The following is an 11,446-nucleotide window of genomic DNA, read 5'->3' as shown; positions in this document are numbered from 1 at the left end:
ATCCCAGTGACGAGATGCTTACTTTAGTCCATATAGCGACCTGGTTAGCTTACAAACCAAATGAGGTGCGACCTCATATCCTTCAGGGGGAGTCATATAAATGTCTTCGTCCAAGTGTCCATGTAGAAATGCATTATTGATGTCCAACTGCTGTATGGGCCATTCACGAGCTGCAGCAATGGCGAGAAAGAATCATACAGTCACAGTTTTGGCGACCGGAGAGAAAACATCCCCATAGTCCACTCCTTCAACTTGGGTGAAACCTTTAGCTACCAGATGAGCCTTATAACGATCTCCTAACCCATCAGCTCGCAGTTTGGTTTTGTAGACCCATTTACATCCAATCGTCCTCTTCCCCTCGGGTAAGGTGGTTAGTTCCCAAGTATGATTTTTCTCCAAGGCATCTAATTCAGATTGCATAGCATCTTTCCATTCCTGATGCACAACTGCCTCTGTGAACGACCTAGGTTCCTACGAAACAGACAGTGAAGCCACAAAAGACATATATGCAGAGGTAGTCTGAGATAGGAAGTAGAGCAGTTAGTGGATTTGGCATGACAGACGAAGTCATTGAGCCAGGTAAGTCGCTGCCTATTTCGAGCAGAACGACGTACAGAAATGAGGTCGGGTATGTCAGGCGACCTAGTAGGGGAGAGAGATTGAGTAGAGGATGACTGAGGATTACTGGCAAGGATATCAGCATGGGGAGAAACTATGGGAAGTGGATAGGAAGTTGAGATCGCTTGCGAGCTCGAGTAAGGAAACATATCTTTATAGAATTGAACATCCTTGGATGTAAAAGATGAAGAGTTCTCGAGATCGTACATTTTATAAGCCTTTTGAGTGGAGGCATATCCAATCATCACACATTTGTGAGCTCGAGACTCAAACTTATGTTTGTGAGGGCTAGTATTTGTGGCATAACATAGACAACCAAAAGAGCAAAGATGAGTGTAGGAGGGTACAGTACCATAGAGAAGTTCAAAAGGAGTTTTCCACTGAAGTAGTTTGGAAGGAGTTCGGTTTATGAGGTAGGTCACAGTCAAGATAGATTCCCCCCCCAGAATTTTTTAGGTAAAGAGGCTTGAAATAGTAGAGCTCCTGCAACATCGAGTAGATGGTGATGCTTGTGTTCAACTCTACCATTCTGTTGAGGAGTATAAGCACAAGAAGTTTGGTGAATTATCCCCAGTGTATGACAGAGGTCGCGACAACTGCGATTTAAGAGCTCCGATCCATTGTCAGATCACATAATCTTTATATATCGATTGAATTGAGTGTGTATGAGAGAAAAAAAAATCTTAAGAGTGAAAGTGACCTGATTCTTATGCTGTATAAGGTAGGTCCAGAGACTGCGACTACAATCATCTATGATAGTCAGAAAGTAGCTACAATTGGAAACTGTGGAAATTCTGTAAGGTCCCCAAAGGTCTACATGAATGAGGTTGAAAGGTGCAGCATATCGTGTGTTACTGCAAGGAAAAGGAATTCGTGTTGTGCTCTGCAATAATAATAAGGTATAGATATGCATATTATTTATCAGTGTATCATTGGTGTAATGGTCTTTATTAGAGATATTGATATCCGACAGGAATGTTTGTAATCAATTTATTTCAGTTAATAATAGTTCATTGCTCTTACTTCAACAACAATTATATAATAATTACACTCCTCTTTTATGGGATTTGGTTTAATTACACATAAATTTTTTGTACTTTTAAAAATTATATTTACTAATCCTTAGTTTGCTTTCCTCTAATATATAAGTTTCTTTGTTAGTCAAAATTTATCAAATTTGTTGATATTAACTAAAAATAAAAATTGGATAAAAATCAACATATGTATCCTCGATTGGCTCATTATAAATTTATTATAGGTCAAATAAATCTTTTTTTGTCCAAATTAACCTTATACATCTTTACACATTAATGCATGTGGAAAAGTTTATCATCACCATTATAAGGCTAGTCTAGTTAGAATAAATTTATTTGATCACTAAGAAGTCAATCGACCATAAATATTAATTTTTATTTAGTTTTTTGTTAATATCAATAAACTTAGTTAATTTTGACGAACAGAAAAACCTATTTGTTAGACGGCTACATATGTTTGAGGTATCAGGTGTAATTTTTTGAACCACAGGGAATTTATACATAATTATATCAACCTTAGGTGAAGAGAGTAATTATTCTTAATTTTATTTTTTGTAATTTGTATTTTTTTTAATATCTTAGTTAACTCTCCGCTACAACCACCTACCCCCATTTTGAAAATTCAGTTAGAAAGCTCCTTCAATTATAAAAGTTGACAAAAAGAAATTGCAAAGAGGAGAAAGGAGTGGTGGAGCTAAATTAAGTGAAAAATAAAGAAGAATCCCCAAATTATGTAAATATAAGGATTTCAATTTCTGTATTTTATATATGGGAGTATGAAATGTTTATTCCCATTAAAATTTGATTTGATAATATAGCCCACTTATTAATTAATTTTATGACTGAGGACTTATTTTCTCGAAATTTTTAAAACCTCCAATTTTATATCGTCACTGTACATGGAAAATAGGACAAGTTATGAGAAATCCATAAAAAAAAGTCCCCTCTCAAAAATAGATAAATTGATAACCAAATCAATTTTTTATGGAATCCAAGATGCCAAGTTCTTATATATATAGTTGATTGCGTAAAATAAAATTTATAATAAATGAAAAGAATTATTGTTAATAAATAAATAAATTCTATGCATAATTAAAGCTCAAGTATAAATTGGAGAGCGAAATGATTTAAAACTTATGATTAAAAAAATAAAAATAATCCCGATCAAACAAATTTCATCTCATTTTTTTCTCTCTAATATGAAATAAAATAAAGAAACAACTATTACAAAATACTACCTTAATATAAATTCGTCCTAGTCTCTGGTAGGATGATTTTGTCTCTTGAACGAGGGTTTGTCTTCTGCACGAAAGTTGAAGGTTTTAGCTGTGTCAAGCACAGGGGAAAAATTCAGAGACTCTCCCTGTGATAATAGAAATGTTCAAAAAGCTCCCTTTGAAAATTAAAGTATCAAATACCCCCCTATGATATAAAATAAAGTTCAAAAAAATCCCTCCGTACAAAAATTGGGCCACACGCGCTTTGATTGCGATTTTCTTATAAAAGTTCCGTTGGAAAAACCAACAAAAATATCGTGTTGACTTTCTCTCGCCCTACTTCTAAAGATAGATAGAAAAGGTTGGAGAGAGTGACTTTGGTCGACCCGATCATGATATTGAGGGAAGGGACCTTTTCTCGAAAAAACTCTGGATCCTGTGTCCAGAAAGTGCATCTCTTTCTTTACCATTCCTACTTTAGTTATAATCTATTAAAAAGGTCGGTTCAGTCTAGGAGACTAGTTTTAAATCTGGATTCGCTGAGGTTCACACACTTTTCTTTCTTTATGAAATTACACAGCAAGCTTCCAAATCAGGCGCTTGGTACTAATAGCCTATAGAGTATAGAGGGGCTATGGAGAGGCGCGCAACTGTGCTTCCTCGCTTCGCCAAGAAAAGCACTTCTTACTGGGTGAAGGGTTCCAAACCTACGCTTGTTCCTGCGCGAGAAGGCCGGCGCCCTCCTAACCATGGGCGACACAGTCGCCCATCCAGTGAGGCCGACCGGCATTGCCCAAAAATCTGAGCGGCCTGCGTCACCCAATCGGGCAGCGGGGGGAGGGAAGGGGGGAAAGGAGGTGAAAGGGTTGGGGGAGGGAAGTGGGGGGTTTGGAGGTGAAAGGGGTGGGGGAGGGGGGAAGAAGATGGGGTGGGGGGTGGGGTATAATTGTTAATTTTGAATTTTTTTTATAAATTATAATTATATAAATTATAAAATATACGTTAATAATTATAAATTATATATTATAAATTAAAATAATTATATATTAATAAGCCTAGTTTTAGTCATTGTTTCTAAAAAGTAGATTCAAATTAATTAGGGGACGGTGTGATTATTTATTCGTAACATAGGGGTGATTTCTAACATTAAAAATTTCATAAGAGAATTTTTGATATTTTGTTATATCACAGAGGGTCAAAATGGATTTAACCCCAAGTACGGGTTTTGTTCAACACTATCATCTCCTAGCTCTGTCAAACAATATGGATCTTCTGTGCTTTTTTGTTCTATTTAATTTTTTCTTGTATATAGCTTTTCATTTGAGTTCACATTGTCAGTTGGTTCATAATCTTACAGTTGCTTCTCCTTCGTATAGGGGATTGGTTAGTTTAGTGGTAGATTATCTCCATGGTATCAGCTATTTACGGTATTCATCACTTTAGCTTCGTCATTTTTAGATAAAGACTGTTCTGGGAAGGTCGGGGAAGTCGTTGGTTTTATCAGAGGAAGAGAAGGATGACCTCATTACACCTCAAGAGTCCTGGTCCATAGAAATTGAAAGTATTGGCTATTACCTGGTAGGGTGATTACTTGCGAGCAAATTGTATAGAACTAACTTCCTTCGTAGTGCTCTACTTGCAGCCATGAACCCAGTGAAGAGTTCTGGATATCAAATCTTGGTGGTTCAGATTGCCATGAGCATCACCTTGACACAAGATAGCAGATAGTGATGCTTCGAGGAAGACGCGCATTTTTCTCATAACGTTTTTCCATTTCACTTGTAAATACGACTACATTTTTTATGTTTTAGTAAGTTGGGTGTCGAATGGTTTATTCCTGATTTCATTAGTCCACTTCAAGTGCCTCTGGTTGCGTCAGTTATGAGTTGGTTAGTTTGTTGGATTAGTTTTAGCTGAAGAGGTGTGAATCCTGATTTGTATTTAATAGGAACACTGTTCATCGTCTTCATCATTGAGAAATGCAGAAATCTTCAGCTAGCTTCATGGTGTTTTTTGCAATTTACTTTCAACTTTCATTTTCTTTGAATGGTATCAGAGCCTTCATCTGAAGGTCTCTGCATACCACGCGCAATCAAATACATTTTTCTCGCTATCGCTGAGTTTATTCTACAGTATGGCAGAAAATCAGCCGTAGATATCAAAGGCAAATACTTCGAGCAACAGACCTTGTCGAGATTTGGAGAATCCTCCGTCTATGAAAGGTACAGGATTTACCCTAAAATTGTCCACATTAACTTGGACAATTATTTGGTTTGGAGTAGAGCAATACGGTTTGCTCATGAAGCTAAGAAGAAGCTCAATTTAATAGATGGGATATCTGGTCATTCAGCTGATGATTCTGAAGATTTGGATGAATGGATAAGAATAGATTACATGGTAATCACTTGAATTTGAATACAGTTTCAAAGGAGATTGTGGATGCTTCCATTCAACTAGAAGCCTTTTGTTGGAACTGGAGGCAAGGTATGGCGGCACTAATGGTCTAACAATTATAATCTGGAATGAGAAATCGCATCGATTTTCTCAAGGGCACATGACACTCACCGCGTACTTTACCAAAATTAAGGTGTTATGGAATGAGCTTGTATGCTTAGAGTTGTGTCTGTGCTGCACATAGACATATAATAGTTCATGAGGATTTGCGACAACTGATAAGATTCTTTATGGGGTTGAACAACACCTGTGAACATGTATGTGGTCAAATATTATTGATGGATCCCCGTCCTCATACACAGAAGGGATTTTCCAGGGTGCTCAGTGGGGAGAAGCAACTATTTGTTCAAGTTCAACACTCTGTTGGAGCTAGCGGAGCCATTTATCAACTAATTCACAAGGATTCTAAACATAGGGTAGATAAGGGCAGGCTGTATTTTATGTGACTATTGCAAGAAAACTAGACATTTAAAGGATAATTGCCTTAAATTGCATGGGAATCCTAAATGGTATAAGGAGTTAATTGACAAGAAGAAGAAGGGAACTGGTAGAGGCAGGGGTTTTGTGGCTAATATAGAGGCTGCTCATTGTACTGATGCTTCGGGGACAACAAATACTAACCTATCTACCATTGTAAGGAGTGAGATTAGAGAACTGATGACTACAAATAAGTCTCCTCAGCAACAACAAAAGACTCCTTTTGATGATATCATAATTAACTTTGCACAACTGCAGGACATGGATGAATCAACAGGTAACTCTTATTGTTTTAGTGTTATATACTACAAGAAAACAGGGCATCAGAGACGGAAATTTTCGTCTCTGAAAGTAGGAATTCCGTCTCTAAAACAAATTAGAGACGAAAAAATCCGTCGCCGAACTCCGTCGCAGAAGACCGCGTCTCTACTAATTTAGCGACGGAAATATTCCGTCGCTAAATCTGAGACCGAAAATTCGGTTGTTCTATCGCCAAAAGAGAAGAAAATTTAACTGTAATCCGTCTCTGATTTCCGTAGGTAATCCGTCTCTAATTCCATCGACAAAGGTAAAATAATTTCCGTCTCTAATTCCCTCTCTGAAATGAAGAAAATATTCCGTCTCTAATCCGTCTCTACAATCTCACAAATTTCCGTCTCTAATCCGTCGCTGATTCTGTCTCTAAATTTTCAAAATTTTCCGTCTCTTATTCGGTATCTAAGTTTTCAAAATTTTCCGTCTCTAATCCGTCTCTAATTTTTTTTGGTTTTTTTTGAGCAGATTTTTAATTTCTGTACCCAAATTAATATCATGCTCATTATACCATCAAATATACATTCCATCAATACCAAAATCTAAATTTTCCAAACAAGAACAACAAAAATTAACAAAAAAAGATACTCAAAATACAACAACACTAATATAATTGATGTCATCATCCAAATACTACCAAATAATATCAATGTCTACTCCCAAGTCAACAAACATATGTCAAAGTACAACCCAAATCAACATACACTAAGTGATAAACAACCAACAGAAAAAATAAACTAATTATCTTTCTTGGAATGTTGTTGCTCCTATTGTCCCGACCCACCAGCAAATTGATGGTTTGTGTATCCCACATCTTGAAGTTATTTTCGAACAAGTTCTTGTAGGTTTGCCTCCCTCTTCCAAGCCTCTTCGTCCCTCTTTCGAGCCTCTTCATCCCTCTTTCGAGACTCTTCCTCCCTCTTTCGAACTTCTCAAGAGCAATTTCAAGCAATTTTCTATTTTCTTCTTCTCGTTTTGAAAATTCCTCCACAACCTTTGTTAACTCATTCTAGTCAGATGCTTTAAGAGTAGAACTGATTGAACTTGACTTGTAGATAAGGAGCTACAACCAAATCCATATAAGCGTCCTTCAGAAGGACCTCCAGTGATATCATACCAAGTTGAGACATCAAATGAAGACTATGAAGAAACATCAGTACAACCCGTTTTTTCAAGGTATTCTTCCTGTGACAGTACATTCCATACAAAGGAACATTTATGTAATAAAAGTCTAACAAAATTTCTCAACATATATACTAATCAATATTTAAATCCAATGACAAATTATACTTACACTAATTCTTTTGGATTTGTTGTCGATGAACTCCCCGATTCCTTTATTCTTTCTATGACATCTTTGAAATAGCTCAAGATCAGTCACTTCTCTACCAAGTTCTTTTTCCTATAGTGTACAAAACAATATTAATTCACATGTCAATAAATTGCATAAAAGATATCTAAAAACTTAATTTATACTTAAAACTTACCATTTTTTGCCTATGTGCCCCAACAGGAATAGAACCACCAGTGTGTTTTGTTATCGAACCATCTTTTTCAGTCAAACAATTTTTTCGGGCAGTTTGACATTTTCCTAAATAATCTTTTGAGGCCCAATACTTCTGAACTAGATCATTCCATAATTGATTATTCAATCAATAAGGACCTCTATCAATCATATCACTCATCTCTGGTTCTCTACCTAACTGTTTGTGAGCATCATTCAGTGCCTTTTGCTTAGCTTTGTACATCATTTCTTTGAATCGATCACTTGCATTTTCATTCCACACCTTCCTCATTTCCTCATCGGTTAGATTATCCCACCAATACCTCAACTATCACATGTCAAAACAGTAAATCACATTAAATAATTACAAAATAAGTCTATATAATTAGCAATGAATAAATTGGATTAAATATAAATAGTATTTATTACCTTAAAGTTCTCCCACATTTCTTTGAATCGATCACTTGCATTTTCATTCCACACCTTCCTCATTTCCTCATCGGTTAGATTATCCCACCAATACCTCAACTATCACATGTCAAAACAGTAAATCACATTAAATAATTACAAAATAAGTCTATATAATTAGCAATGAATAAATTGGATTAAATATAAATAGTATTTATTACCTTAAAGTTCTCCCACAACAAATCTTTAGATGCTTTTGGCACTGCGTGCCATCTTGGCCATGCTTCAGTGCAAATGCCTTTAATATTATTTGTGAGGTTTCGTGTAACACCATTTTCAATAAATCTATTTTGACAGAATAAATTAAAAAATATATAAAATTAAGAAATAGAGCTAACATTATTTATGACTATATTAAGCTCAATTTTAGAAGCTTTGAACTTACCGATTGTTCATCACTGTCACTTTTGTCCTTTTACTTGGATGATCTGGGATTTGAGCTCCACTATTGGGTCCCCGTCGACGTCCATGTGATACAATACCTTCACTTTGTCCTGTATTTTGTTCATTTTCAGATCTTGAAGGTATTGTTTCACCCACCTGTACAAAAAAAAAAGACAATATTAGAAATTATCTAATGCATAATAAATAATATAAAAAAAGAATGAGAAAAATTGTCTTACTTGCGTCTCACTATTCGAACCTCTGGGAAGAATATGAGATGAGATACTTTGTCCATGCACCTCTTCACTAGGATTAGAACTTGGATTATCTTAAGGTTGTGATAAGTGATCTCCCACTAACTCCTCGTTCTCATCTCGAAGTTGCAAACTTCTACCCCGCCCCCGGCCCCGCCCTCGTGCACGTTCGCTTGCTCGTCCTCTAGTCACCATCCTGTGTCAAAGAAAAATAAAAAACTATTAAGTTCAAAGATTGAGATTGCTATGACAAACAATGCTGATATAAAATGCATATAAAGCGATAGAATTAAATAAATAAAATTACACGAACAGTGTCCATATCCTCATCACTTTCATTTGAATCATATTCCTCTTCTTGCTCATCATCTTCTGGTTCGAATTCTTCTCCTTCCCAAAATTCTTCTCCTTCCCAATGATCTTCATCCTCTATTATGATTTCATTTAAATCTACCCCATGTTGAAGTCCCTCAAATTCATTTGCATCTACTTCTTCTACCACACCGTCCGAAACAATATTGATCTCATCTCGATCAGTTTCAATCAAAATTTGGTGTGGATCAGATGTCTCATCCTCTTGAAAAGCAATATCAACGCTTTGCTCAATATTCTCGTCTTGTCCTTCAACTAATGGGACGTCAAATTTACCGGTAGCCTTTACTTTGCATACTGCCCACCAATCACGTCTCTCTCTTTTAGTGCTCGGAAAGTTTGTGAAGTAGACTTGTGTGCTTGGGAAGCCAATATAAAAGGGTCATTTGATTTTAATTTTAATTTATGGTTAATTTCCACAAGACCCGATGTGTGCCACTTAAGCCCTTGATCAGAAGTGTCGTACCAATGACACTTAAACAAGACAACCCCACGTCTTATCCCGTAATACTCCAATTCTATAATTTCTTCCAGAATTCCATAATAATCCATTTCATATTCATTGTAGGTACTCCCCAAAACACATACACCATAATTTGTTGTTGCTTTAGAATGCCCGTACTCCAAAGTGTGGAATTTGAATCCATTCACAAAGTACCCTTTATAGCAAGAAACACGTCGATTGGGACCATGAGCCAACTTTTTTATGAGGTCGTCAACTTCGTTACGTGTATCTCGAATCTAAGAAAAAAAAATGATAAAATAACATAATTTTCAATATGGTAATATATACATTGTTAGAAAGTAATCTATTACTTACATGAGCAAGTAGCCACCGAGAAAAATCTGTGTCCCGCAATGTTTCAAGTTCCATGTCAGTTATTCTTGGAAATTGTTTTCTATTTTCTTCATCAAATTTCCTACAGAATTTGTGATGATCATATGTTAATTATAGACACAAGTCATAAGAAACATTTGTGAGGACATAATGCACGAGTTGGATCACTCACTGCAAGAATGGATCAATCTTCTCATAATTCATCAAGACATATCTATGTGCAGCCTTCATCTCATCCTCATCCAGATATCTAACTGCAATTCTATTACCAAGTGGTCGTCCAGGATGTGTAGAAAATAGACTTTCACAAGAATCTATCATTCCTCCATCATCATTTCGTGGAACCTAATTTAATCTGGATTTTACATGTGGTTCAAAATATGAAGAGAAAAATGTTGAGACTTCTTCAATCATATAGGCTTCAACAATTGATGCTTCAACTCTAGCTCGATTTCCAACCTTTTTCTTCAAATGGTATAGAAACCTAAAATTTGTTAAACTTTTAATTTACACAAGATAACTTATATTTTCTAATTATATAAGATAATTGAACTTAAAAAAAATTACCTCTCAAATGGATACATCCATCGATACTGTACAGGTCCACCAACCTTAGCTTCATACGTAAGATGAACTGGTAGATGTTCCATAGAATCAAAGAAGCTTGGGGGAAAAATTTTCTCAAACGTACACAATATCTCAACAATGTCCTTCTCAAGTTTTTGCATGTGCTCCACACGCAATATAGTTGCGCATAGATCCTTAAAGAAACTGTTGAGTTCAGTCAGTGCTTCCCAAATAGGTTTCGGTAGTAGATCTCTAAATGCAATTGGGAGTAATTTTTGCATGAACACATGACAGTCATGACTCTTCATTCCATAAAATTTGCATCCCTCTTCATTCACAGAACGAGCAATGTTTGAGGAATACCCATCAGGTAACTTTAATGATTTTACCCAAGAGCACAATTCTTTCTTCTGTGCTTTAGTTAAAGTAAAAGGTGCCTTGGGTTTGTAGATTTTTCCATTTGCACCTTCAAACAAATGCATCTCAGTACGACTACAATACAACTCCAAATCTTTTCGAGATCTGACATTATCTTTTGTTTTATCTTTAACGTCCATAATAGTGTTAAAGATATTATCAAAGACGTTTTTTTCGATATGCATGACATCCAGATTATGTCGGATAAGATTTGTGTGCCAATATGGTAACTCCTAGAATATGCTCCTTTTAACCCAATTATGTGTCCTGCCAAATCCATCAATTGGGTGTGTACCACCTGGTGGTTTTCCAAAAATGGTTTCAGGAAGCTCATCCACCCTTTGTCGCATGTCTTCTCCAGTTAAGCGCATAGGTGGAGAATCATTTTCACATTTTCCCTTCCGAAACTTATAGGTTTGTCTTCTATAAGGATGGTCAGGAGGCAAAAACTGACGATGACAATCAAACCAACATGCCTTCCTTCCATAACGAAGTCTGAAAGATTTTGTCCTTTCCATACAATAAGGACA

General features: G+C 36.0%; 1 long non-coding RNA gene across 2 annotated transcripts; it reads right to left on the bottom strand.

Annotated features, from left to right (window-relative positions):
* LOC110012683 lies at window positions 7,213-7,702 on the bottom strand. Of its 2 annotated transcripts, none has more exons than XR_002287882.1 (3): window positions 7,600-7,702; window positions 7,407-7,514; window positions 7,213-7,252 (listed from the first exon to the last, which is right to left on the bottom strand). It is a non-coding gene; the product is annotated as an uncharacterized LOC110012683 (long non-coding RNA). The 2 variants fall into 2 exon arrangements; XR_002287881.1 differs by having other exon boundaries at window positions 7,245-7,297.

This window comes from Sesamum indicum, linkage group LG10 (genome assembly GCF_000512975.1).
Source record: "Sesamum indicum cultivar Zhongzhi No. 13 linkage group LG10, S_indicum_v1.0, whole genome shotgun sequence".
Classification (NCBI taxonomy): Eukaryota; Viridiplantae; Streptophyta; class Magnoliopsida; order Lamiales; family Pedaliaceae; genus Sesamum; species Sesamum indicum.
Note: the sequence above shows the minus strand (reverse complement) of the source record. Positions and strands in the feature narration are given on the sequence as shown.